General features: G+C 44.7%; 1 protein-coding gene across 5 annotated transcripts in view; it reads left to right on the forward strand.

Moving 5' to 3' along the window:
• Window positions 1–52: 52 nt before the first annotated feature.
• Window positions 53–26,868, forward strand: part of LOC125281413 (focal adhesion kinase 1-like) — a 96,016-nt gene continuing 69,200 nt past the window's right edge. The window contains exons 1-3 of one of the 5 annotated variants that reach the window (XM_057312727.1): window positions 4,570–4,970; window positions 16,267–16,396; window positions 25,525–25,622. The gene's annotated coding sequence lies outside the window, so the exon portion shown is untranslated. Of the gene's footprint in view, window positions 227–4,569; window positions 4,971–16,044; window positions 16,397–21,750; window positions 22,402–25,305; window positions 25,623–26,868 lie in introns of those variants that run through there. The other 4 variants (XM_057312729.1, XM_057312725.1, XM_057312726.1 and 1 more) reach the window with 4 other exon arrangements.

Genomic DNA, 26,868 nt, shown 5'->3' on the forward strand with positions numbered 1-26,868 from the left:
GGGCGCGCGCCGTGGCGGTGAAGCGCTCCTCAGCCGGTCGCCGCGCATGCGCAGCCGTCGCCTACGCAGCACGGCCAGAGGGCGCAAGTCCGCCGCTGCCGCCGCCGCCCCCGCCGGGACCGCTGTGCGCCCGCGGCGTGAGGCGTTGGAGGGAGCGCCGCCCGTCGGTTCGCAGCGCCGCCTCGCAGTGGTCTGCCCTCGCCTCCCGGCGCCCCGCGTGGTCCATGTGAGTGCGGGGAGGGGGCGGGGGCCGGGAAGCGGGCGGGTGGGCCGGCTCCTGGTGCTGGGGGTTGGCAGGGCCGCGGCCCGTGGGCGGAGGGCCGAGCGGGGCTAACCAGCCGGTCCGCGCGGCGGATGCGGACGAGACGGACGCCTCCCGCGCGCCGCTTGGGAGGCCGAGGATGTGGGGAGGCCAGAGAAGTGGGGAGGACTAGGGAGGGGCCCGGGGAGGACGGCTCTGTGGGGAGGATCCGGGCGCGGGCAGGTCGAGAGATGTGGGACGGACTGGGGGTTTCCGGGAGACGGGGATGTGGGGAGGCCGGCGTGGGGACACGAGAGGCCAGGGAAGGGGGACGAGGGGGCGGGTTCTGGGAGAAGGCTGTGGGTGGAGGACGGACTTGTGGGGAGGTCGGCGGGCTCCGGCAGGCCAGGGGACGAGGGGAGGCCGGGGGTCGGGTAAACGGGGAGGTTTGGGGGACATGAGAAGGCCTGGGGGTGTTCGTGAAAGATGGGGAGGTTGGTGGATTCGGGGTTCTCGGAGAGACGGAGGGGCTCGAGGCCGGAGCGCACAGGGAGGCCGGGGGCTTGGGGAGGCCAGCCGGCCTCCTTGGGAGCTGGCCAATTGCCTCAAAGACAAAAGGGGGGAGAGAGGAAGGAGGAGGAAGAGGGAAATCCTTGGGGACCTGGAGGGGGGAGAAGAGCCCTGACCCAATATGGGGACTCACTGGCCCTCCGGCAGGGAAGAGCGAGCCTCGAACCCGGATCCGGGCCAGCTCCTTCCCCGCAGCTGGCGTTCAACTTGCTGTGGCCCTGTGGTTTTTGAGGCGAAAGCCCTGGAGACCTCGTTGATTCATTGTGCCTCCAAGTTTACCTCTTCCCAACCCAGCCCCCAGCTCTGCTTCTGGCTTAGGTGGAAGAAGGACTTGTTGTTTCTTTCTCTCTCCTTTCCTTTCTTTTCTCAGGAGGAGGAGGAGGGGTGTGTGTGTGTGTGTGTGTGTGTTACTTGGTTTTATTTAATTGCAGGATTTAGCTTAATGCAGTAAGGGTAAAAAAATTGTTTTTTAGTCATTTCAACAGTGTCTCATTCTTGCATAGTTAGCCTGCAGCTGGGTTTTTGGCAGTGAGACTAAGATAATAGTAATGTAGTAATTGTGGGAACTGGTTGAAATACGTTCAAGCTGAAGGCGGTGTAAGGATTTGGGGATCTGTACTTAAGACGACCAACGCTGGGATTCTTAGGTAGAATGTCAACATTTTCGTGGTTGGAAAAATAGGCCATTACTATTTGAAATGAAATACCAGAGCCTCACCCCTAATATTTTATTTGTAAAACGGATAATGGAAACAGTCTTCTCTTGGAAATGTGTGAACTCTGGTCAGTTGTCTCATCTCTGAAAACCTGAAAGGTGGATGAAGTGATGGAAAGATACATTGCAAATTAGCATTCACCTTATTTTTGTTGAGATCCAATGTAGGTAATTTTTTCATGCCATTGTACTTTGGAGATAATTTTTAACATCCTGCAATATTTAAACACATGAAACTTCTGAAGAAAGTTTGCGTTCCGGTGTCTTTATGAGTACGTTGTTTTCTTTTTGTGGCTGTCCTTGGAGGTGAAACACTGAATGAGCCTACCACTCGTGTCTTGAATACATTTGTGTGCTAAATGTTGTCGAAGCAGCAAGATCCCATGTTATACATTCTTTAAGTAATATCTTTCCGGTGATTATCATATACTCCGATTTAATAATGAAAACTGGGGAAAGATTGTTTAAAACCCATTGCTGTCTTTTAAAGGGTCCCACAATCAACCTAAGACTTGAGTATATACACTGAATGAAAGGACCTACGCATTGTTCAGAGGTGATGATGCATCAAGAAGCAAGTCCTTGGATAAATAAAGACATTGAATCCAAAACTTAGTGTTTAAGGTTTGGGGCCAAGAGTCCTGGGGCAGAGCCCTACAGGAGAGAGGACTTCAGCCTCTTTTCAGGCCGGCGGTCCGCTGAAGGTGAGTCGTGATTAGGAGTGAAGCTCCATGAGTGCGATGGGGTGGAAGTGTCTGGTGAAACCAGAAGTTAGGAGCTGCAGTGAGGATCATTAGAACATTTCTCAGTAACATCGTTTCTCTAGCACTCCATGCCCATTGTTGGAAATTAGAGAACTTGACATCCCAGTTCTTAAAATTGGGTTCTTCAGCAAGTCACATAACTTTTCTCGCTGGGAAGTTTGAGAAATTGTCTAAATAACAATTGTATTGTTGAAGCTATCCCCTTAAAAAAATGCTGATTAGTTCCCGCAGGAAAAATTATAGTGTCTTCTGTGTACTGTGTATGTTCTATCGTGTAGTAAAGAGTCATTTTGAACATAACTCTTCTTTTTTGGATGTTAGTTTTGAGTTGCTACTTCTCTATCTCTAAAGATTTTATGGAAACCTTTTTTCCTGTATTTTTAAGTGTCTTAATTTTGAGAAAATACTTGTCTCAAGGGTAACACAGGAAAGATGAGATTCAAAGTCTTAATATGTAAGTCTTTAACTTTTGAAAGTAAACATTTTCAGTTTAGACAGTTTTCAGCTAAAATCTTGTTTTAAATTTCAATATAATTAAAAGTTCTATCATTTGTGAAATGAGGGGTTTTTTTTTTGGCTTGTAAACCAGTAAAGTTTAGTTTCTGTAGTAGTTTATTTTGTCTTAAAGCTCGAGCTTAAGAACTTATTTCATTACTGTATGTCCTTACTAAAATCCCTTAAATAATTAGCAAAATATTGCTGTGGGGGTCTTTGGGAATTTTTACTGATGCCTATAGAAATTATTTAAAATGCAAATTCTAAAAACTTGGGCAAAGTAAATGACCTTATTTGAGTGAATAGTAATAAATTCCAGGAAGTTTGTGAGTGCAGTAAGCATTCAAATCTGAAGTCGCATCTCTGTCCTTAGAAGGATCCTCGGTGGAAGAGGATGAGCGCGGTTCCAGCTCCTGTTTGGGTGTACCTGTGTTTCAGTGCCTCAGCCAGCTGCCTTAAGTAGTTGTTTTTTTATGTCTCTTCTGAAAACCATGTTTCGTAGTGGATTATTTGAACCGTTGATGGCCTTTTCTCTCTGCTAATATTTGTGCAAGGTTTTTTTTTTTTTTTTTCTCTTCCATTTCATGACTACCAAAAGGCAACCTAGTGTAGGAGAAATGAAATTGCTGTCTACCACTTTGTGGCATTAATTTCTAGGAATGGTGCCAAATCTTACCATTCAGAACTACATAAATGTGTTTCTGATTATAAAGTACCAGAAGAACCCCCTCTCTTCCTGTCTGTAACAGTTGTATTGTTTTTTTTTGCTAGGCTCTATCATGGAAATAAAATTCAGATAGGCATATGTAATTCAGCTTTCAGGATAGGTGAGATTTTTAGCAAATGCTGTTAATTATGGTCTGATTTGCATAAACACTAATGAAGTGGTTTTTAGAGGAAAGTATGAAATAGATGTTTTTGGCTGGGTGGCACTATTGCCACTTTTTAGCAGTTGAAAGCCTCCGAGAAGGGAACAAGTAGCATCATCACAGAGTTTACTTATTTGTCAGGACATGAAGGTCTTTCCTTGCAAGCTTTGTATTGAACGAAACGAATTCTGCCTAGATCTTATTGATATACATTGGCATTTACTGTAAACTCATTTTTCAGAACAAGAAAAATGACCAAAGTCATACATGTGAATGTTACCCACTGATAGGGGAGGAGATGTAATGTTACTGCTACGTGTGGGGTATTGTGTGTTGTTGGTAGGTGTCACTACCTTTTTACCGATGAATTAAATCTGGGAGATGACACGTGCCAGACCTGAGGTGATTGCTTTCATGCTTTTTCTCCTTTATTCCTCCTGAGAACCATTGATTGTGCTATTGCTATCCTCATTTTTGCAGAGGAGACACTGGAAGTTTGGAGTTTGAGGAGCTTGCCGTGGGCCTCTTGGCCCACAAGGGGTAGGTCCTTGTTGGCTGGGCCTGCTGAACTCTCTGTGCAGCTTCTAGGACCAGACAGGACTAGAGCAGCAGTAGTCTCACAGATCTGAACCCAGCCTTCCGAAGGGGGAGTGAGTAGCATGCAGGTGTAAGTACCGTGTCTGGGAGAGTTGAAATAATTATATTTTCTGTTTGAATCTGACGCTTTCATATCATGAAGCTGTGATCTGGCCAACATGGTGTAGGTAAACATTTTAATGAACATACCAAAATTGTTTAATTATTTTAAGTTAATTTAAAATCAGTTAAATACAAATATATAATGCATAGTGCAGTGATTGACGCTTCTTATTTGTTCAAGGTTGTGCTTTAGTAACCTCTACATTGTTACAGAGTTTTTTCATTGGTGACTTTTTTTTGGGGGGGGTGTCAGTGTTTATGATTATAGTTTTGTGGGAAGCAAGGTGTAATGTGAGGGAAAAGTAAATTGTAAATTTCTCATGCAGGTTTCATCCCCTTGTAGTAAATCCTAGAATTTATAATCTCTAACACATTGCTGCTCTATAAATGTTTCTGAAGTGAATGTGCTCATTCTCGCCGATTTAGAATTTTCCATAGTGCTTTTAAGACTTGATGTACTCTGTCCTCCTTTATTTAGGGCCAGTGGACCAAAACCAAGGCTCAGAAGAACCTAAAAAGTTGTATCTATGGGCTGTCTGTGCCTAGGATCTCCTTTCTGCCTCCATTTTCTATCTTAAAAGTCCTGCCATCTGGTGCTTTGGATTGTGCTGTGAACGGTAGGTGCTTGTTGGGTCTACTTGGGACCAAAGCACCATGTGTTTGTCTTTGATGGACTGAAGAAAGAGCTGACGTGGTTTTATACATTCCATATTTGTAGTGCATTGTGTGTCTTTTTATAGAATTTAAGCAACACGAGGGCAGAAACTTTGTTTTACACACTATGGCATCCCCAGTGTCTGACACAATATTTATTGAATGAAAGAACCCAGGCTCATTCGTTGTTGGAGAACTGTTCCTGCGTCAGTCAGCAGTCCACTGTTTTTTGTTTGCCTTGGTAAAGAACCTTACTTACAAACCAGGTAGGACTTGATACCAGGGAGAACTTGGATTATCTGTTTCTATCTTTGTCTGCTTTATTTTAGATTACAAATATCATGAAACTTGAGCTGCGGGAAAAAGGCATTTCTCTGTCCCTTTATAGTTTTCAAATGTTTTTTTCTAGAAATTAATTTTGTAGGAATTGGTCATGTGTTCGTTAGGACTCATTCTATATTCTGAAGACCTAGGAATTTGGGATTTATAAAAGATCCTTGATGACTGGTCTAGAAGCTCTAATGTATCTTCTACTAATCAGTTGGATTCATCATGTACTTTACAAGGGTTTTATATTATGCCCTGAAACCATTTTTAAAAATGCATCTTCCCAGGGGCGCCTGGGTGGCTCAGTTGTGAAGCATCTGCCTTCAGCTCAGGGCATGATCCCAAGGTCCTGGGATTGAGCCCCACATCGGGCTCCCTGCTCTGCTGGCAGCCTGCTTCTTCCTCTCCCACTTCCCCTGCTTGTGTTACCTCTCTCGCTGGCTGTCTCTCTCTGTCAAATAAATAAATAAAATCTTTAAAAAAAAAGTCCATCTTCCTAACACTGTAATGCCAGTTCCATGACACACCGGCCTTCCGATGATCTGCTTAGAGAGTCTTTTACGTTGTTGTTCAGAGTAAACGTTTTGAGCAACAGGTCACTTACCTTCACTCAGGCAAGAAAAGTCAGTATTTGTGTAAAAAAAAGAGTTTGTTCTTCCTCAGCAAGTTCCCCTTGGTCTTGCTTATTGCGAAGGGAAACACGTGTGTGCGCACACCACAGTAAACCAGTAAACTGGTTGTTTGCAGTGGTTCTCAAAGTACAACTGCATCACCATCACTTGGCCGGGTTAGAAATGCCTGTGCTCGTGCCCCACCTCTGACCTCCTGAATCAGACTCGGGGGGTGGGGCCCGCAGTCTGTTTGAACATGCTGTCCAGGAGCTTTTGTTGCATGCTAATGTCTGTCAACCACTACTTGAGAGTGTTTTAAGAGAAATGCAAGTCGTAGCAGGCAAAAAATCAGTCGTAAATGGCAGAGGCACGTGTTTGGCTTCTGACCACTTAGATTTGCTAGTGAGATTGCCTTCACTTCAGGACTCTTTTTCAGTATGTTTTTTAGGTTTTCTAGAGTCTTGGGAAGACCTCACAACTAATTTTGTTTAGGGATTTTGAATGTTTTATGCTGAGGTCATTAAATTCTTTTGAATCTTGGTTTGGATTTTAAATAAATGATTTTGCATTGAAATAGCAATTTGTATGGCCCCTGGACTTGTGGTTTTTGGTAGATAGCAGGAAAGTGTGTATATGTGGTGCTCAAGGCACGTGTTCCCTGGTGGTTTTGTTTTGGTGTTGAGAGATTGGCTTGCTTATACTAGAGTCAGGATGATTTCCAAGTCTTGGGGTGACTACTAAAACGGTATTGTGTGAATTGATTCTATGCCTAGCATTAAAGTCATATCTAAATTTAATATGTATTGTTTTGCCTTTGTCCTTTATTTTTTCCCTAAGATCAGAGCTAGATAAAAGTTAGTGTTCAAAGATGGAATTGGTGATATGCTTACTTTCTGCTATGTCTTATGCAGAGTTGGACGCACCTGTAGGCAAATAGAATATTGTGAGCTCAGGGACAGGGACTCTGTATTATCCTGTACGTATCTGTGGGTCCTTCACAGCTTCCTCCTCCTACTATAGTGGGTTGGCCCTCAGTCATTGGTTTAATGATTGAAGAAGAGTCTGTGCTCCTGCTGAGGGGGCCTTGTGATCTTGAAGTAGGTGGAAGTTGTTACTAAGGTAGAGAAGAGAATTAGGGACAGACGGGTGGACTTAGGTTACCATAATGTCGACGCGAAGTACAAAGGATGTTTCCACGTACCTCTTCTGGCCCCCATCAGACTGAGTCAGTGGTGTAGCCCTGTGATGGAGAAAATAAAAGGAATGAGCTGGTGGGAAAAAGTGATCTGAAACAGTTTCTTTCTCCTTACATTGGTCAAGTGAAGTTAAAGTTCTAGTTTATAGTCAGTTATAGACTGTGACCCCACTAAATGTACATCAGAGCGCCTGGCCTGGAGCACCTCTCAGTGAGGGAGTCTCCTGTTGCTCCCCGCTGTGCTGGGAGGCTCCAGCCGCCCCCCAGTCTTCTCTCTCATGACTGCTTCAGCCCTGCTCTGGTCTTGTGTCAGTCGCCCCGCCCCGCCCCTTCTGGTGGTTTCTGCTGTGTTGCTGCCTTGTGGTTTTAAATAGCCTTTTCCTGGTTACAGTGAGGTTGCACATCTTTTTATACATTTACTGGCCATTCGGATTCACTGTTTTTCGAAGTGCCCATATTTTTCTATTAGGTTATTTTTAAATTGATTTGTAGACTATATATATTCAGAACACACATTCTTTGTTGGTTATGTATTTTGCTGCTGTCTCTTCCCACTTTGTCATATGCAGTTTCACTGACTCAGTGGTTTTTTTGTGTTTTTTTTTTTTATGAATAGAAGTTCTGAAGTTTAATTAGTGCCATTTGTCAGTCTTTTCCTTTGTAAGCTTTTTGTGTCTTTCCCTGCCCTGAGGTCATGAACTAGTTCCTCATTTATTCTCTAAATGCTTTTATACTTTTGCTTTTAACCTTTAACTTTGTAATTCTCTCAGAATTGGTTTTGGTGCATAATCTGAAGAAGGAATCCAGCTTCATTAGCATGTGGACATGCTAGTTGTCCGAACACCGTTCATTGAAAAGAGCATCTTTCCCCCAGAGCTCTGCAGTGCCCCTTTTCTTGGAAATGAAAGGTCCGTGTGTATGTGCATCTGTTTTGGGCTTTCTTGAATTCCACTGGTACTGCCCAGTTTAAGTTGCTTCAATTATTTTAGTTTTATAACAGGTCTTATTGTGGAACTCTTCCCACTTGGTTCCTTTTTAAGCATACCTTGGCCCTCCTTGACCCTTTGCAGATCTGTATCTGTTTTAGAATCCCTTGCTGACTTCCAAGGAATTTCTTCCTGCTGTTGCTTGGAATGACGTCGAACGTGATCAGTGTGTGGAGAGTCGTTTCTTGTTTTGAGTTATTACAAATAAAGCCTTTGAATAATTTTGCTCAAGTCTTCATGTGACCATCGGCTTTTGTTTTTCCTGGAAATGGTTGGGTCTAGCACTGTAATGGCTGGATCCGTGGTAGGCCTATGTTGGCTTTTTGAGAAAGTGTCAAACTCTGTCCTGGAATGGCTGAACCATTTCACATTCCTCCCAGCCTTGTGTGAGAGTTCCAGTCACACTGGATCGTTGGGGCAACATTTGGTATGGTTAGTCTTTTAGCTTTTCAGCCATTCCGATAGGTGTGTAATGGTTTTTCTTTGTGGTTTTGCCACCTGTGTATCTTTTGGTGTTCAAATCTTTTGCCTATTAAATTTTTTTCTTATTGGTGGGTTCTTTATATATTCTGGATACAAGTCTTTGTCAGATGTGTGCTGTGCTTTTCTCTCATGCTATGGTTTGCTTTTGCATTCTCTCTCTCTTTTTTAAAGATTTTATTTATTTATTTGAGGTAGGGAGAGAGAGCTGGATGGGGGGAGGGGCCGAGGGAGAGGGAGCAGCGGACTCCCTGCTGAGCAGGGAGCCTGCTGCCTTTGGGACTCAATCCCAGCACCCTGAGATCATGACCTGAGCCCAAGGCAGACACTTAACTGACTGAGCCCCCCAGGTACCCCTGGACTGTGGTTTTTCGGTGTCGTAGTTAAGAAATTGTTGCCTAATCCTAGGTCACAAAGGTTTTCTCCTTTATTTCCCTCCATCCCCCTCTAGAAAAGTTTCAGGTTTACATTTAGGTCTGTGATTCATTTTTATTTATGGTGTAGGATATTATTTGTAGGATTCTTAACTTAGTTCTGATTATTTGTAGGAGTCTATGGAGGCATAGAATGAAGATATAGCTCCTTCCAGAGAGCTTTTTTTTTTTTCTTTTTCTTTTTTGCTTCAACCAGTTTAAAGCAGGTTTAAGGCTTGAGGTATTTTGGACCGCCCAGTGCTGTGATTTTACTGGAGAGGTGATTCACCTCTGGTTTCTTTTATCTTGAGCTCTGTAGCCTTTAGGGTCCTGCTTCTGGAGGTAGTGTTTTTGGTTAAACACCCTAAGGGACCCAGCTTTTGATTCTTACTCCTCTTTCCCTGCATGGTTGTAAAAATGAAAGTTGAAAATTTTCAGAATTGGCAAATGACTGCAGGGCAAAGGTGGTTTCTGTGCTTGTTCATCTCTTTGGGTTCCTGATTTCACTTTAATTTTGGCCTGTTCTTTCCTTATTGTCTTGTCAGTTTCTGGTTGATTTTAAGATTTTAAAGTATTCTGTCCATCTTTTTAAGTCTTTTTCAGGGGAATGATTGGGCCAGATAACATAGCCTGTAGTTAAGGATGCAGGGAAAAGTGTGTTTTATTTCACTGCAGTGTTTGGAATCTAGACTTGGATCTGTGTCTCCTGTAGTCGTTGCTAGCCATGTGTGGCTATTTAAGTTAAAATTAAATAAAATGAAAAGTTCTGTTTGACAGTGACACTAGCCCCAGTTTGGGTGCTCAGTATGCAGGTGTGGCTAGTGGCTACCACTTCGGACAGTGCAGAGATGGGACATTTTCATCGTCATGGAGCGTTCTCTTACACAGTGCTGGCCGGACTCTTGACTTTTTCCAAAGTCCGCCTAGAGCAGGAACAGCTAGACAGAGGATTGAGCCTCTTTGACAGGCTTATCATGGAGCCTGTCTCTAAGGTGGTGTGGGTTCTCAGACCGGTATAGGTGGGATCATGGGAGGCTGTGGTGCACTGAGTAGAAAACCACTAAGTACTGATATTTAATTTACAAATACCTGCCTAGTGCTTCCTTAGGGTGTCTGTTTCTTTCTTTTTTCTTTAATTTACAAAAAGTAGCAGTAATTTAAAAATTATCAAAATTAAATAGCGAGTCAAAAATTAAATTTTACCCTTAGCTAAAGTCTCAGGTATTAGTAATCAAAGATGTCTAGGTATCATAGTTTGTGTAGAGACGCAGGTCTTTTTAGTAGAAAGAGCATCTTAACTAGGAAACAGAAGGTTGAGGTACAAATACTGGTGCGTTGCCTTTAGTCACGTGACTTCTGATACTGTCTATATAAACTCTAGTATCTGTGATCTTTGAAGCTCTGCGTGCAGTTACTATGTGGGATGGTGTACACATGTAAAGTGCTAGGACAGTTGACCCCTGAACAGTGCGGGCCGCCGGACCCTTCCCCATAGTTGAGAATCGGCAGTTAGCACATATTTTGTATGTGTATCATATACTGTATTATAAAAAGGTAAGTTAGAGAAAAGAGGATGTTGAGAAAATTATGAGAAACTACATTTACTATGCAGCATGTATCAAAAAAAATCTGTGTATACGTGGACCTAGTTGTTCAGGAGTCAACAGTATTAAATACCTGTCTTGTGCCTGGTGTAGTGTCAGCCCCCGGGGGCACAGACAGGAGGGGAGTGAGGCAGTCAGCGTGCAGTGTGATGCCTACAGTGATAGTGCCAGAGCAGAGTGCTCTGAGGACCTGGAGGGCATGTCCCCAGTCACGGTCATGCTCAGAGGTCAGCAAACTTTCTCTGTTAAAGGTCAGATAGTAAACATTTCAGGCTTTGTAGGCCACATAGGGCCTGTCACATAGCTGCCTTTTTTTTTTTTTAAACAACCTTTAAAAGGGTAAAAACCTTGATTAGCCCAGAACCATACAGAAACTGGCTGTGGACCAGATGCCGTGACCTCTGCAGGTCTGGCTGTCTGCAGGGATCTGTAGAAAGAGAGTGGAAGGTGGGAAGCAGGCAGGGCCTCGTGGAGGACATGCCCGCTCTAACGGTGCAGAGGCGGGAGAGGCTGGGGTCTGTGAGACTGGATGTTTTTACTAGTGTTTAGGAGTACAGAAAGGGTTGGGTCGAGAAGGAGGTAGGGTTGATACTATTGACAAGATCAGAGCAGCATGTGGTTGATTCTGACGGGAGCAGATTCCTATGGCAAGCGGGTGGTTAACTAGTACAAGGGTCGGTCAAGGAGGTGTTGCAGTCATGCGCTTCAGAAGGGAGAGGAGCCAAGCCTTTGTCATTAAGGGAATGGCTGCCCGGTGTCTGTCGCCCAGCTAGTAAAGTGATGGGCAAAGTTCAGATGGTCCAATCTAACAGCCTGTGTCCTTTTAATTCTACAATTACGTTGTACACACAAGTGAAGAAGGCCTTAATTAAGGGCGTGACTGAGGAACTGGAGAGAGGGTGATTTGAAGCCTGTTTCTCAGCCAGTCTCCAGGCTCTGACCTGGGAAATGAAGAGCCAGGGCTGAGAGAGGGGGTGTCCAGAGCAATTCCAGGATGGCTCCCAGAATTTCTCCCTTGGTGAAAAGTCCATGAAGATCTTTTTGTTTTTAAGTGCTTACTGATCAGACTTTTTGTTGCTTAAGGAGGAAATGCTCTCTCCTAGGTCCATGAACCCCAGAAGCGGTACGCAGAATTGTGTGTATGCACATGAGCTGTTTTCCTGGGGTAGGATGCTTGGGCTTTCGTCCCATTATCAAAAGTGAGCCCAGCCCAAGGCGGGGGCACTCCTTGTTATTGGACTGTGGATGTCTGACACTCTGCCCGGGTGTGAGGCTGTAAGGGAAAGCTAAGCATCCAAATCACAGGACTGTTACTGTAAGTGTCATACATCCCAGACCGCTACATAAAACACAGGCACATGAAGCTGTCACCTGAGCCCAACTGTACCAACCGAGGTCTACCAGCCAGCAGTGCAGATGTCTCCCCTGGCCTCCGAGAGACAAAACAGGGCCCAGTTTTTGTACATAGAAGGCCAGCCAGGAAAGTTTGGGACTCTTGTTGGCACGGATGTTTCAACATGCTGTTGTACATGAGATGAAGCTAAAGTTTATAAACTATTAGGAATATCTTAACAGTCCCATGGCTCTGAGAGATGGACCAGTGTCACTTTTAGTTGGCTGTGTTAGTTCCAAAAAGGAGTGTAGTTTTTCTGTCCACTCAGAAGTGCGTTGATAGTTAATAGTTGTAAGACAGTACCTAACTCGTCCTGTTACAGTTAGCTCTTCCGTGAACAGATGCAGGAGGAACTGGGCAGCTGGTGGTTTATGTTCGCACCAGGCAGATGAATGTGGTATCCTGGAGTCTAAACTGGATTAGTTCATGTTTGACATTAGCGTTATATGTAATTTAGGAATTACAGACTCTAGATTATAGCACTCCGTGCAGAGATTTGCTGTTTTTGGTGATATATGGCTGCCCTATAGAAGTTGAGTCTTAGAGGGGAGCGTTTGGAAATGGGTTTATGACTGAGAAAGTTTCCCTTTTCCTGTTGACAGGACTGTGACCTCCATTAAGGGCCAAGTGTCATGAATGGCAAAGATCTAAGAAATGATGGAATTCAGTGATGGTGTAGACGTTAGAAGTGAAAAACCCTAAGCTGTTTAAAATATCACCCTTAAGATTTCAGGCTGGGGATAATTGTGATTCCAGTGTAGGTAAAAAGTTTGGCGTCTCCTTGGCTGTGTCATGGCAAAAAAAAGCTTTGCTTTTTGCTTTGGGAAAAATACATTATTTGTGTCCTAAGGAATTGACTTGATAAAAGAGGTAGCAGGAGTAACTTAGTTTAAATGCAAGTTGTCTACATATGAATTAATTTTTGTCGGGTGACGGTTGATGATTTGGTTGGTGAAGAGTTGATGTTTGATTTTCGTCTTTGAGTCTGCCCTTTCAACTATTTCATTGGAAATTCTAAACTTTTCCACTGGGTGTTTGCCTCCTTTATTTTTATTGTTTTAGGTAGTCTAGGATTTTAGAGGTTGATCTAAATTTAGGGATCAACTGGTCCGGGGCTCCCACTTTAGAGATGAAGAAATAACAGGGTAAGGCTCCTTGGGTAAATGGCTCCTTGATACTGACAGAGGAGAACACTCAATATTCTCTCAGCTGTCTTAACCTTTAGCTCACGGGTGATCTTTTTAGTAGATGAGAAGGGTATGAAGACAGCTTCTAAAACTCAGGTTTCCTATTAACTGTCAGGAGATTGAAAAAAATGGATGTAATTGAAAAATGGGTGAGAAATGGACACCGTTGAATCCGTTGTTCACACTGTATCCAAGTAACTTGTGGTTTGCATTCAGTCATTTATTTCTACATTGTCTTGGATATTTGAGGAATGACAAAACAAATCTCACACGTGTATATAGTCTAAGTTTTAGAAGACTAATAATGCCAGTTGTTCTCACTTCTCTACCAGATTCAGAGCATTGTCCTGAGTCACTCTTGACTCTTGAGCATCTTGTCCTGATGGGGATTCATTAAAAAGAAGACAGTCCTGGGGTGCCTAGCTGGCCCAGTGGGTGGAGCATGTGGCTCTTAATCTTGGGGTTGTGAGTTTGAGCCCCACGTTGTGTGTAGAGATTATATAAGTGAGTAAGTAAGTAAGTAAGTAAATTTAAAAAAAAAAAGACGGTCACTGCCTCAGGAAGCTTTTGGGTACGTCAGTGGTCCTGAAAGTAGTGTATGTAAGAATCACCAAGGAGAGTATATGAGAGATGCAGGCAGGGGGGCCTGGTGCCTTAGTCAGTTAAGCGTCCTACTCTTGTTTTGGGCTTAGGTCATGATCTCAGGGTCATAAGATCCAGCCCTGTGTCAGGCTCTGTGCTCAGTGTGGAGTCTCCTTTCCTGCCCCACCGCCTCGTGATCTGGCTTTTTCTTTCTCAAAAAAAAATTTTTTTTTAATGCAAATGCCTGGTATTATCCCACAGAGATGTTGGATGATCATTGCTGATGTGGAAGCCTGTCACCTGCATTTTATTTATTTTTTATATTATTTTATTTTATTTGTTTTTTAAAGATTTTATTTATTTATTCGACAGAGACAGAGACAGCCAGTGAGAGAGGGAACACAAGCAGGGGGAGTGGGAGAGGAAGTAGCAGACTCCCAGCGGAGGAGCCTGATGTGGGGCTTGATCCCATAATGCCGGGATCACGCCCTGAGCAGAAGGCAGACGCTTAACCGCTGTGCCACCCAGGCGCCCCTGTCACCTGCATTTTAAACTAGCATCTCCTCGTGCTTAAAGAACACTGCTGTAGTGTTGCTGTAAGGACGTTGTAAATCATCAGGACCTAGAGTTTGGGAGGCCCCCAAGACTACCTGCAGGTTCCGTGGTTCACTAGAAGGACTTAGAGAACTGCGAGAAGCCATTATCCTCATGGTTATGGTTTATTACAGGGCAAGGATGCGGACAGAAGTCAGTGAAGGAAAGGCACACCGGGCAAAGTCCAGGGAAGACCAAGCATGAGCTTCTAGTTGTCTTCTCGCAGTGCAGGTGTGCTGACTTCTCCCAGCACCGATGCTGCCAACCAGGGAAGCTCACCTGAGCCTTGGTGTCCAGGATATGTATTGGGGGTTGTCCCATAGGCACTGCCTACATGGCTGAGTTTAGTCTCCAATCCCTCTGGAGATCAAACTGGTGTCGTGTGTGGCCCAAGGCTCCACCAGAAATCAAATTGTTAGCATGGACTGTCTGGTGTGGCCGAAGGCCCCCAGCTAAACAAAGACCGCCTTATCAGGCAGGGGATTCCAAAGGCTCAGAGGTGACTTCCCAGGAGCTGGGCAATGGCCAAATCTTCCCTGGGGCAAGCTTAATCCTTTCCTGCATACAGCCTAGAAAGTAAATTGTTATTCCTGTCATTACTAGGGAGTTCAAGAAATTACTGCTTTTGGGGCGCCTGGGTAGCGCAGTCCTTAAGCGTCTGCCTCCGGCTCAGGGTGTGATCCCGGCGTTCCGGGATCGAGTCCCACATCGGGCTCCTCCGCTGGGAGCCTGCTTCTTCCTCTCCCACTCGCCTGCTGTGTTCTCTCTGTCACATAAATAAATAAAATCTTCCAAAAAAAAGAAAAGAAATTACTGCTTGTAGGTAGAAGATACATTGCAACCACATGTAGTGTAATTTGCCACAAAACTAAAATACCAGAATTTCTGCACCCAAGTGAAGATGTCTCCAGAAGTGTGTCATACTTGACACCTGTCGTCATGTTTTCATCAAGAATTTGCGTAAAGAACAGGAGTTAATGCTGGGAGACCGTTCATTTTTAGAATCAGGATTTGAAAATACTTCGACAGGTTGTAATGAAGTGCTAAAATCAACAAGGTAAAATTTATAAGGAATAAAGGTAAAATGACAGACTTAAGTTAAAAAGAAAAAAACAGCTGAGAAGTTAAAGATATGTGGTATGTGCCTTAGCTGTACCTGGGTTCAGAAGATCTGGGGAAGATGACTGAAACGGATCGGCAGGCTTCTTTGTGAAGGGGCAGATGGTAGATATTTTAGGTTTTGCAGACTAAGAGGCAAAATGAAGGATATTATGTAAGTACTTACATAACAGGAGAGAACACTAATATCTATAAAATTTTTATTGACAGAATTTCAAATAATAGTTGAGTATGTATATATATTATAATACAGGTCTAATAAGAATGGAATTTTTTTTCGGGGGAGGGTTGGATAACATGTTTTGTAATTGGAGCTCACAGGTAGTGTTCCGTATCATCACAACCAATGACAAATGTTCAGTCTCGGGGCTGATCTGCACGGAAGGTTACAGATGTCATCTCTGACAGTGTCTGCATACTCGTAGGTGCTCTTGCACACTGATACCAGTTCGGGAGCATATCATTTCAGTTTAGTGTATTCATCGTTTGGCAGACATTGATAGAATTCCACTAGATTCTTTTTGATGTTTGCCTTTCCGCACGTCATTACAGCGCAGATTCCTCTCTCCAATTGATGGTCTGATGGAAGTGCCTCAGTTGCTCGGTGAAGTGGGTTTGAGATACGTGAATTTTCATTGTACTTGCATTGAGGTTTGAGAAATGCCGCTGGAACTGTAGTTTGAGCTCAAAACACATCTGCTACACGTTTGTGTGGGGACATAAATCCACTTCTCTCTTTAACTTTTAATTTTTTTCATTTTTAATTAGCCTCTATGCCCAGCGTGGGGCGTGAACTCCACCCTGAGGTCAGGAGTTGCACGCTCCTCCGAGTGAGTCAGCAGGCGCTGCTCTAACTTGTGGCGGCGGGGGAGCCGTGTGGCCGCGTCGGACATTGCTTGTGAGTGAGATGCTTGCAGCCACTGAAATGCCTTCACTGCCCGAAGTCCCTCATATGAGCGCTGCTGTGCCTTGTCAATTTAGGCTGAGCTCATGAAGAAATGTTAACACGTAGGAGCAAAAGCTAATTTCCGAAGCAATTGAGTGTTTGGTAATAGTGATGAGTAAAGGGGGGGGTCTTTTTCAAATAGATTTCAGTCTTGGCTCTGCGGTTGAAAAGTCACAACAGAGCCTTGCACAAACCATTGAACTGCAGTGTGGTAGGACAAGTCAGGCTATTTCATGAGGTTGCCGTTGGTGCTACTGGCTCAGTAACACATGATGGGTTCGAATACTTTCCACAAAGCTCCTGCTCATGAATGATAGACTGAATAACCGTAGTTTAAATGCTTTAAGCAACTTATATTTTCATCATTGTAAATTTTCCAGCTAACCCTTTTTCTGCTCTGCAGATATTTTTACTGTCATCAGTTATAATGTGTCTTAGCAGATTCTACTCCAGGTTGTATTAAATCAGGGTTTTCTTAATATCTTTAAAAGTGTTCTCACCAGCAGTTCCACACTGACTGCCCTCAGAGGCCCCTTCTTCAGTCCCATTGACCCCTTGAACAAACAGCCTAGCAGTGTGGGGAACACCTGTTGGCTCAGTCCTTCGCCTCGTTCCTTCACTGACTCTCTGTTGTCATCCATGTAAGATGAGGGACCATTTAGGGTTTGGAGCAGAGAAGCGATGCCGTCTGATCTAGGCTTGGAATCGGTCTGCCGTGGTGAGCGTGTATGCTAGGGTGGCAGGGCTGGGAGCGGGGAGGCCTGTTCCGGAGTGCTGTAGTCATTTCGGTGAGGGATGGTGGCTCCGGTCACGATGGTGTTGGTGAGCATGATGGCGAGGGGACAGCGTCTGGGCCTCTTTTGTGGGAAGAACCAACATTACTTGCTGACAAGACTGGATGGGGAATGTGGGAGGAAGACAGGCGGCAGGGATGACGTCCGTTGTTTCTCGCCTCAGCAGCTGGAAGGCGGACGTTGTCGTGAACGGAGAAGGCTGTGTGTAGGAAGGTTTGTGGAGGGGGCGGGCCAGTCAGCACCTGGGCTTGGAGGTGTCGGACGTTTCACTGAGTTCTCTTCGGTGATGCTCCACTTCCCCAAGGAGCCTACAAGCAGGCCCGGCAGAGAGTACACCTGCCAGGGTTTGGTCAGGAGAACCCGGGCCATTCTCGACAATTAGTCGTACGGGGAATTAGAATCCATCCCTACCTCTGGGAGGGCTGGCAGAGTTGAAGAGAATGATGTTTCTCTTCATTTTGCCCCCGTTGCCTCTTATTAGCGTTCACTGCCCGCCGCCCTGAGCTGTAGCAGGAAGGGGTTTTGGGAGAAGTAGCTCTGCCGTCTCGGTGATGCGCAGGAGCAGGCCGCGGTGGGGCTGCGGTGCAGAGTGAACAGCGGTCAGTCCAGCGCAAGGCCAGGCAGTCGGGCTGAGCCGGAGGGACAAGTTTTAGCTTTGTTAGCATAGAAGCAGCATTTGAATGAGCTTGCCTGGGAGGTAAGCATAGCTGAGAGGAGAAAGGACAGAGCCCTGGGCGACTCTAGAAGGAGGGAGCCATCGGTGGGGTAAGAAGAAAATCACGAGAACATGAGTGGGAGATCAGCTCTTGTCAGTTGTCGAAAGGACGAGCCCTGGGCTCTAATGATTGGATTGAGCAGTGCAGAGGTCGTTGGTAGTCTTAGAGGGAGAAGTTCGTGGAGTGGTGGGGGCCAGAGCCAGTGGGTTTAAGAGAGAAAAGGAAAAGAAGAATTTGCGATATCGAGTATGTTGTGTGTATGCTTGTTTGTGGAATTATTTGTACAGTAGTTGTTTTAAAGTCCCTCTGGGCTGATTGTCATATTTGTTCCCTTCTTGATATTGGCTTGTGTTGATTTTCTCCTCCCACGGGAATTGACGCTTTTCTGGTTCTTCCTATGCTGAATAAGTTTGGGGTGTGCCCTCCCCATTTAGGATATCATGCAAGGAGACTTTACATTGTATTGAAATCTGCTGATTTTGGTCGTGGTTTAAATCCAGTCTTGCTTCCTAATCCCCCCGCTGCAGTTTACTTTTCAGAGTGGTCAGAGAGCTTCTGCAGTTACTCTTTCCAGCCTTCCTAGTTGCTCTTTCTAGGAGAGGCAGGAGGGAATGTGCTTCGTCTTCCTTACCTAGATCTGGGACCCTTCGCTTTGCAAACTGCTTCCATTTGTCCAGGTAGTGATCTCCAGTTCCACCGAGGCCAGTGATGCCCGCACGACCGTGTCTCTTGATCACTTACCACTCCCAGGCCTTGCAGGAGGTTTCCTGCTAAGTACTGCACGCATTTGGTTCATGGGTCCTTCCTTTGGTGCCTCTCTCAGGTAGACAGAATGACCCTTAGGTATACCTTAGTAGCCCATTCGTTCATTTGTGTACAATTGAAGCGTTGTCTTGTCTTGAATATGTTAACTGTGCCTATTAATTAATTTGAGTAGAATAGTGTTTCTTTCGTATTTTTAATGAGCCTTTGCGCAGTGGAATTTTCTATGGATATTATTTACAGTGTAGAACAGAATGGTGGTTAAGAGGATGGGTGTTGGATAGGTCTTGCTTTGAACCTCAGATTCGATTCTTATTCCCTGCATGTTGACCAGGTTCCTTAAGCTCTAAATCTGTTTTCTTATCTGTTAAGTGGAGATTATCGTAACTCTTTGACAAATGTGACAGAACATAGTTCTTAGTACATGGCTAGTTAGGGAAGGATCAGCCTGAGGTTCAGCAAATACAGTTCCCAGTGATGTAGTTATTTCTGTTGTGGGGATTTAAAAGCTAATCTTATTCCCTGATGAGTTTGACCAGCGTATCTAAGAAGTGCAAGCAGTTGGTATTCACCGTGTACTCTGCATGTAGAACGGGCGATTTATTGTTGTTGTTCCTAATACCGGTTTTCAGCAATTAGTAATATTGCCTCTTCATTTCCCTAATGTATTCACATCATCAGTAGCTTACTACCGGTTGGACCGCAGACCCTGTACCATGCGCTGGCACACAGATGAATGGGATGCAGTGACCTATGACGTATGAGCTGCTCCACTGTCTAGTATTAGAATGTGTTTGACTAGAAAATTATTTTGAAGCGTAAAGAAGCTTTTGTTTGCCCAGATAACTTTAATAATCATGTTTGCATTCTTTATACATTTTTGGTTTTTCAGAAAGTTTCTTCTGACCTGTGTTCTTCAGAGTACAGGTTACTACGGCTTGCCTGAGTGCAGAAACCTTTGGTACACTGAGCTTAGAGGAAGGGACACCTGTGTGAAGTGGTTATGTATTTTGGACATTAGAGACCTTCACAGATAATTTAAATGGTTAGAATGTTGTGCATTGAGAAACAGTGGTTTTGGGCTTTATTTGGCAGTTAGCATCAAGCGGACCATTTCCTGCCAGGGGCTCAGCCTGCATGGTTAATTCAAGCCGGAGATCTTCTAATATGGCAGTGTGTCATGTTGACTGTTACTCAGCTTCAGAAAGAATCTTTCTGTCATGTTTGCTTTGGAAAGCCCAAATCATGTCCATTGTTTTAACAGTAATAATATCTGGGTAACTTGGGAAGCCAGAATAGCATCATGATTCTAAGGTAAGCTGGTGTTTGAGTGCCTGATCTCTCTCTCCCTTGTCTGCTGTGTGACCTTGGAAAATGTCTTAAGTTTTTTTGGACTTTGTTTTCTCACATGCAAAATGGAACAAGAGTAGTAATCAGTTAGGGCTGTGAGGATTCCAGAGCTGGTGCTTGTAAAGCACTTGGGAGAGATTGCTATGACATCACACCCTCCGCAGATGGCAGGTTGTCACTGTTGTCCGGGTGAGTGAGAGGCGGGTGTCAGGGACTGTCCAGGTTGGACTGTGCACTGAAATGAGATGATTAGAAGCAAAGTGATCGTGTGGAGTATGTTACCTGTTCAGGAAGCATAGATTCAGAGTGTGTTGTGACTGGTGGGAAATTCTCATTTGCATGTTAGGGGGAAGAGAGGTCAGAGTAGCCTGAGGACCCCGTGTACGTATAAATGTCCCCACTTATGCCAGAAACATAGAGAGTGTCCATCTTACAAATACCTTCAAGGAGTTGGCAATTTATTTCATTGTATAATGAGCCAAGTTTAATTTTTCTTTGTCTGGAGCAAAAGAATTTAAGCATTTTAATTATAGGATTGGGGAAATACCTAGTTTTCTGCCCTAGTTGAACTAGTTCAAATTGTTATGCTTGTATTTTAGTAGTTCCATGCTGGACGTGGCCCTAAGCTGCCCGCTGTTCAAATGGCAGACATCCAGCAGGTCCAGTATTGATAAATGCGGTGTTGCTATCTGCTTGAATTCTCCTTAAAATAGAAACTAGAGTGAGGGGGCGCCTGGGTAGCGCAGTCCTTAAAGCGTCTGCCTTCGGCTCAGGGCGTGATCCTGGCGTTCTGGGATCGAGTCCCATGTCAGGCTCCTCCGCTGGGAGCCTGCTTCTTCCTCTCCCACTCCCCCTGCTGTGTTCCCTCTCTCGCTGACTGTCTCTCTGTCACATAAATAAATAAAATCTTTAAAAAAAAAAAAAAAGAAAAAAAAAAGAAACTAGAGTGAGGAGCAATTATAAGGCCCTCAAAGCCAGTGTATACGCTCATTTATTCATCATTAGGTCATTCACACATCAAGTGCATGTGTTCTGATCGTGTGTTTTAGGTGTTCGGTCCAGTGCGCACTGTCGGTTATAGAGTGGCGAACAGAAACCAGACGTGGGGAGTAACTGGGCTGTCTTGTGTTTGCGGGTAGTAAGGAGAATAAAGCCAGTTCCAGCGGACTCGCAAGATTTCCCTGAATGACATTTTCAGGTTTATACTCCTAACAGACAAGAGGCAATAAACAAACAAACAACGACAGTAGAAAAAGAGGGCTTTTAAAGAGCAAATGGTACTCACCTGCTGCAGGCACTGGGGCTTTTTGACCTTCACTTTGGTTTTATTTAATAGTGCTTTAAATATTTGTCTGGGATGGCGGTGCTGAGGCTGCGGAACTTAGGCTGTCGTTGTCCCCAGAATCTTGCTGTTTGGGTGGAGGAAGACACTGACAGGCCAGATTTAACATCCGCTCTAGTTTGTTGCACAGGAAGCTCTACCACTGGAGAGTCCTGCGTCTCTCTATTGCCTTGTGTCCTGGGGCCTGGGGCCGTGCATGGCATTTGTCAGCCACTCCACAGATACTGGTGTCATGTGAAGGCGTGCTGAGGGGTACAGGAGAGAGGTGTCTCACCTGGGGGAAGGGCACGGCTCCCACCGCACATGCGTCCAGGTCATCCCGGGGAAGAAGGTCCAGTTGGAGGAGGTGTCGAGGAGGGCGCAGGTTGTTCTGTACACCGAAAATGGCTTAATGTTGCTGCTTTGTAGGATTCACGGGAGATAGCATGACAGTCAGACTGGGCTTGATCATTCAGGGACCGACAGGTCATATCAAGGAGTTGGGATTTCCTCTTCTTCAAAAGGAGTAATTCTAAAGTACTAGAAACCAGGTGTCCTGATACCCAAGCCGGCACTCTTTTCATATTACACAATGCGTACAATGTCAACCAAGTGTCATCAGGTCTTGGGTTCCATATCCATTAGTGATAGCCAGACTATTAAAGTTCTGTAAGCCCCTGGTGAACTTTTCATCTTTTGGGGAGAGTGAGGATATAGGAGAAATATTTGTTTTCTCAGGTGTGAAAAAAAGTTGAAACTCTTTAAAGGCAAGCAAGGTCCATATGTCTTTGAATTCTAGTTCTCCGGAAGGATAGCAGGTATGTGTAGTAGATACTCAGTACCCGAATAAATGCAAAAAAATACAAAAACCCTTTGCTTTTGGGTATACTCTTGTAGCAGGCGTTGTACTGGACTCTGCAGGGTGATAACTGGATGAGAAATGATCCTCTCCAAAAGGTCTTTGCAGCCGAGGGAGGGAGACAGAGAAGTCAGTCAGTGATGATGGTACAGTGGGTAAGTCCTGTGATAGAGGTGCGCCCAGGGCATTATGACGGGTACTCATCTTTCTTCAGTCCCCCACATTCTTTTTTTTTTTTTTTAAAGATTTTATTTATTTATTCGACAGAGATAGAGACAGCCAGCGAGAGAGAAAACACAAGCAGGGGGAGTGGGAGAGGAAGAAGCAGGCTCCCAGCGGAGGAGCCTGATGTGGGGCTCGATCCCATAACGCCGGGATCACTCCCTGAGCTGAAGGCAGACACTTAACCACTGTGCCACCCAGGTGCCCCATCAGTCCCCCACATTCTTAACCCTTTTTATACCTATTGTAATTTACCCCCTACCCCAGACCTATTTCCCCATACCTTCCAGTAGCCTCTTAGTAATTTTTCTTCATGGTCATACAGACTCATCTCTTCTTCACATTTGATTTCTGGCAGACAGTTTCCTGGAGATCTCTGTTCTGTTCTTTTCCGAGCTGCTTGCTCCTTCGGTCTTTTATTGTGTTGTCCCTGGATGTTCCTTTGTTCTCATCATTTGGCTTTTGTCCACAGTTGGATTTTATGTTTGTGGCAACTCTTGTCTTTGTCTTTCTTCACTGACTTCTTCCTTTTGGTGGCGTTAATTACTTTAAAAAGATAGTACAGTGTTTTTGGACAAGTTGAAGACAGCCTTCAGCATTCCCTCCTCTTGAGCAACACTGCTCCGGCTTGGACTTGTTTCCCTCTCTCCTGGTGCACAGCCACCATTCTGGAATCTCCCTTCATCGTCGTCCTGGGGATTCCCTTATCTCTTCTAATGGAAGCTCATGCCTTGCTCATTTTTTGTTGATGCTCGTGTTTTGGTGGAAGACTTTCTCCAGGGTCTTTCTGACATAGGATGCTTAGGAGGCAAACCTTTTGGGACCATGCATGATTGAAACTTGATTGATGGTTTCGCTGGGCATAGAGTTCTGTATTGGAATTCATTTTTGTTCATAAATTCAAAGATTGCTCCATTGCCTTCTTGTTTTCATGTTACTGTTTTAGAATTCAGAAGCTATTCTCATTTTTCCTTCGTATGTAACTTTTCCCCCCTCCCATCTTTAGAAGCTTGTAGGAGTTTTACAATTTGTCCAAGTCTTTTGAAATATCGTGATGGTGTACCTTGTGTGGGGCGGTTTTCATCCACTGTGCTGCATATTCAGCAGGTCCCTTCATTCTGGCAACTGGGAGTTTTCAGTTCTGGGAATACTCTTTGGCATTACTGTGCTGAGGTTTTCTCTCTTGCTTTTCCTTATTTTGTTTTTCTGGAAGTCTTATTATCCGGAACTTGGCTGTCCTGGGCAAAGGTTGTAATTATCTTAATACCTTTTTCTTCTTCTTCTTCTTCTTCCTTCCTTTGCTCCTCCTTTTCTGCCTTTTTTTTTGGGGGGGGGTCTTTTTATTCTCTATTCAGGGAGATGACTTCAGTTTGACTTAACTTTTCTTTAGTTTATTATTTCTGATTTCAGAAAGGTTCTTTAGATTTCCAAGAGCTCTTTTTCTATTTTTCTAGAAGAACATCCTGTTTTTCTTTATTGATTGCAGTGTTGTCTTACCTCTATATTATTGATAGTTTGTATAGTCTCTGTTTCTTTTAGGTTGTTTCCTTCCTTCTCCTGTCTGACGTGGTGGGGCCCTTTGACTTTTACATCAGGGTATTCTGGGTGGGCCATGTGTTGGGGGTCCCCAGGGTTAGTATCTTTAGATCTGTCTTTTGGAGCTGATCAGATTCCCCAGAAATATTCTCCAGTCTCTTTCCGGCACAATTCTGACTTCAGAATCTGGAAGCCAGCGGTGTGCGTGTGTGGTCTGTTGTAGAAGAGCTGGAGAATTCACTGTTCACTGTATATACGGTCATTAAGTCCAGCTCTGTTCAGTGCAGCTGGGCAGGGTGACTTCAGTCCATAGACGCCTCTACTTTTCCGGGGAATGCCCCCTCCCATCTTCTTTCAGAGTGAGGGGGCATCACGTTGTGCCTGGCTTGAGGTTGAGGTTCTGGTTTCAGCTTCCATGGCCTTCCCCGGCTCCTCTGTATTTGGGGCTATGCCTTCTTTACCCCCGTTCTGCCTATGCTGCTGCTGCCACTTCTGGTCTTCTAGGACACTGCTGTGCAAGTGGAAGTGGTTCCCGTGTGTTCCACTGCTGAATTAGGACCTGGCTTTCTTGGGCCTGCTGCCTCCTTTACTCTACTTCAGTCTGTTATAGTTTCTGTCTCCTCCAGGTTTCTTCTTTTTACTTTTTTGTTTGGGTCTCAATCTTCCATGTTAGAAGATTTCCTCAGTACTTCAAAAATCTTGGCTTTTTTCTCCTTTCAGTTCTCCCTGTGCTGTTTCAAACATTTTTAAAAAAGATTTTATTTATTTACTTATTTGAGGGAGTGAGTGTATGCACAGGAGAGAGAGCAGAGAGCACAAACGGGGAGGGGCAGAGGGAGAGGGAGAAGCAGACGCCCTGTTGAGCAGGGAGCCTGACCTGGGGCTCCATCCCTGGACCCTGGGATCATGACCTGAGCTGAAGGCAGATGCTTAACAGACTGAGCCACCCAGGCGCCCCTGTTTAGAACATTTTTAAAAAATATCTCTTTAGTATAGTTTTGATGGAAGGCAGTGGAACAGATGTCTATACTCTGTCATTGTATCATGCACTTATTAGCCAACCACACCCTGTTAATTTATGATTTTTGATATGTTTGAATAGTTTCCAGTTGCTTCACATGTATTTCTTTTCTTTTTTTTTTTTTAAGATTTTATTTATTTATTTGACAGAGAGAGACAGCCAGTGAGAGAGGAGACACGGCAGGGGGAGTGGGAGAGGAAGAAGCAGGCTCCCAGCGTAGGAGCCTGATGTGGGGCTCGATCCCAGGACTCTGGGATCACGCCTGAGCCGAAGGCACACGCTTAACGACTGAGCCACCCAGGCGCTCCTTCCTGTGTGTTTCTTAAGTAGAAATAGGTTTGAAGACAGGGACGTGGTGCCCTCTTCTCACCCCTCATCCCAGGCGTTGCCCAGTAGGCTTGCGTGGGAGGTGATGGAACTGGCTGAGGGGTGAGTTCAGTAGAGCTTCAAGAAGTGAAAGGAAGGGGGTTTTAATGCGCATGTTGTCTCTCCTTGTCAGGTTCTCTGAGGACTATGGAAAGAGGAAAGAGAAACCGGGAGCATTTCCTTTAAACCCACGTTTGATTTCTTCACAGAGTTATCGTGGCCTTCAGAACTGTGAGTATAATTCTCTTGCTACATTTGTGTTTTGGTTTTTCCTTTTGTTTTGATTTTTCTTTCATCTGTCTTAAGGTTTCTTTGACATATACAGAAACAAATAAAAGCTAGTTGATTTTGCAGAGTAGGTGAGGGAAGAAATATTAGTTGTTTAGTGCCTTTTATGTGTGGAGAGAGGCAGGCAGGATGACAGTCCTTTCCCTGATAGTTGTGACAGTAGCAGCATGTGCCCTAGAAGAGTGCCCCAACAGGGTCAGCACTGGGCCATCCAGCTCCTAGGTGAGTCTCTGGCAGTAATCCCCTGAATGAGGCTACACTTTGCCTGTTTCACATTTGCATAACTGAAACAGAGGTTAAAGGTTACTAAGTTAGTAAAAAGCAAAGCTGGGATTCAGACTCAGTCTGGCTTCGGAGCCTGTGCTTTTTACTTGTGTTTTATTCTTATGGGCTCTGGATTCAGATGTTGGCTTGGCTGCTTACTTACTAACTCTTCTCTAACTACCGAAACCTAGCTTTCTCTCCATGCGAACTCTTCACTGACTACTTTTTTTTTTTTTTTAAGATCTTATTTATTTATTTGACAGAGATAGAGACAGCCAGGGAGAGGCGGAACACAAGCAGGGGGACTGGGAGAGGAAGAAGCAGGCTCATAGCGGAGGAGCCTGACGTGGGGCTCGATCCCATAACGCCGGGATCACGCCCTGAGCCGAAGGCAGACGCTTAACCGCTGTGCCACCCAGGCGCCCCTCTTCACTGACTACTTAAACCTAGCTCTTTCCTCTGACAAAGGGTGCTGGTGATGGGACCGCTCTCCCAGGGTTGTGGTGAAGATGCCATAAGAAATGTGAAATGTGCTCAGCATTCACAAATGTTAGCAATTGCTATTCGGTGGCAGTTCCCCCACTTTAATGAGAGGAAAACTAAGCTCCAGAGATTGGGTTATTTGTGATTTGTTAATTTGTAACCTTGGCACTTGTGCTGCACTCCACAGTTGGGAGGTTATAGAATTGAGATTCTATTCCAGTTTGTCTTATTTCCAAAGACTGCTCTTTCTGGTAGGCCTAGTGGTAAATCGAGGACAGATCGTTGATAGAAGATTCATCAGTCTGTCTTGTGGTATTAGCATTGGTAAGATTTTAGCAATACATTGCTTTGGTGTAAAAGCCCCATAAACTTAGACTTCATGGATTCAGAATTCAACATCATTATAATTACGTTGAATTTGACTTTGGCAAGTGTGTTTGTC

This window comes from Ursus arctos, unplaced genomic scaffold, assembly GCF_023065955.2.
Source record: "Ursus arctos isolate Adak ecotype North America unplaced genomic scaffold, UrsArc2.0 scaffold_16, whole genome shotgun sequence".
NCBI classification, from domain to species: Eukaryota; Metazoa; Chordata; class Mammalia; order Carnivora; family Ursidae; genus Ursus; species Ursus arctos.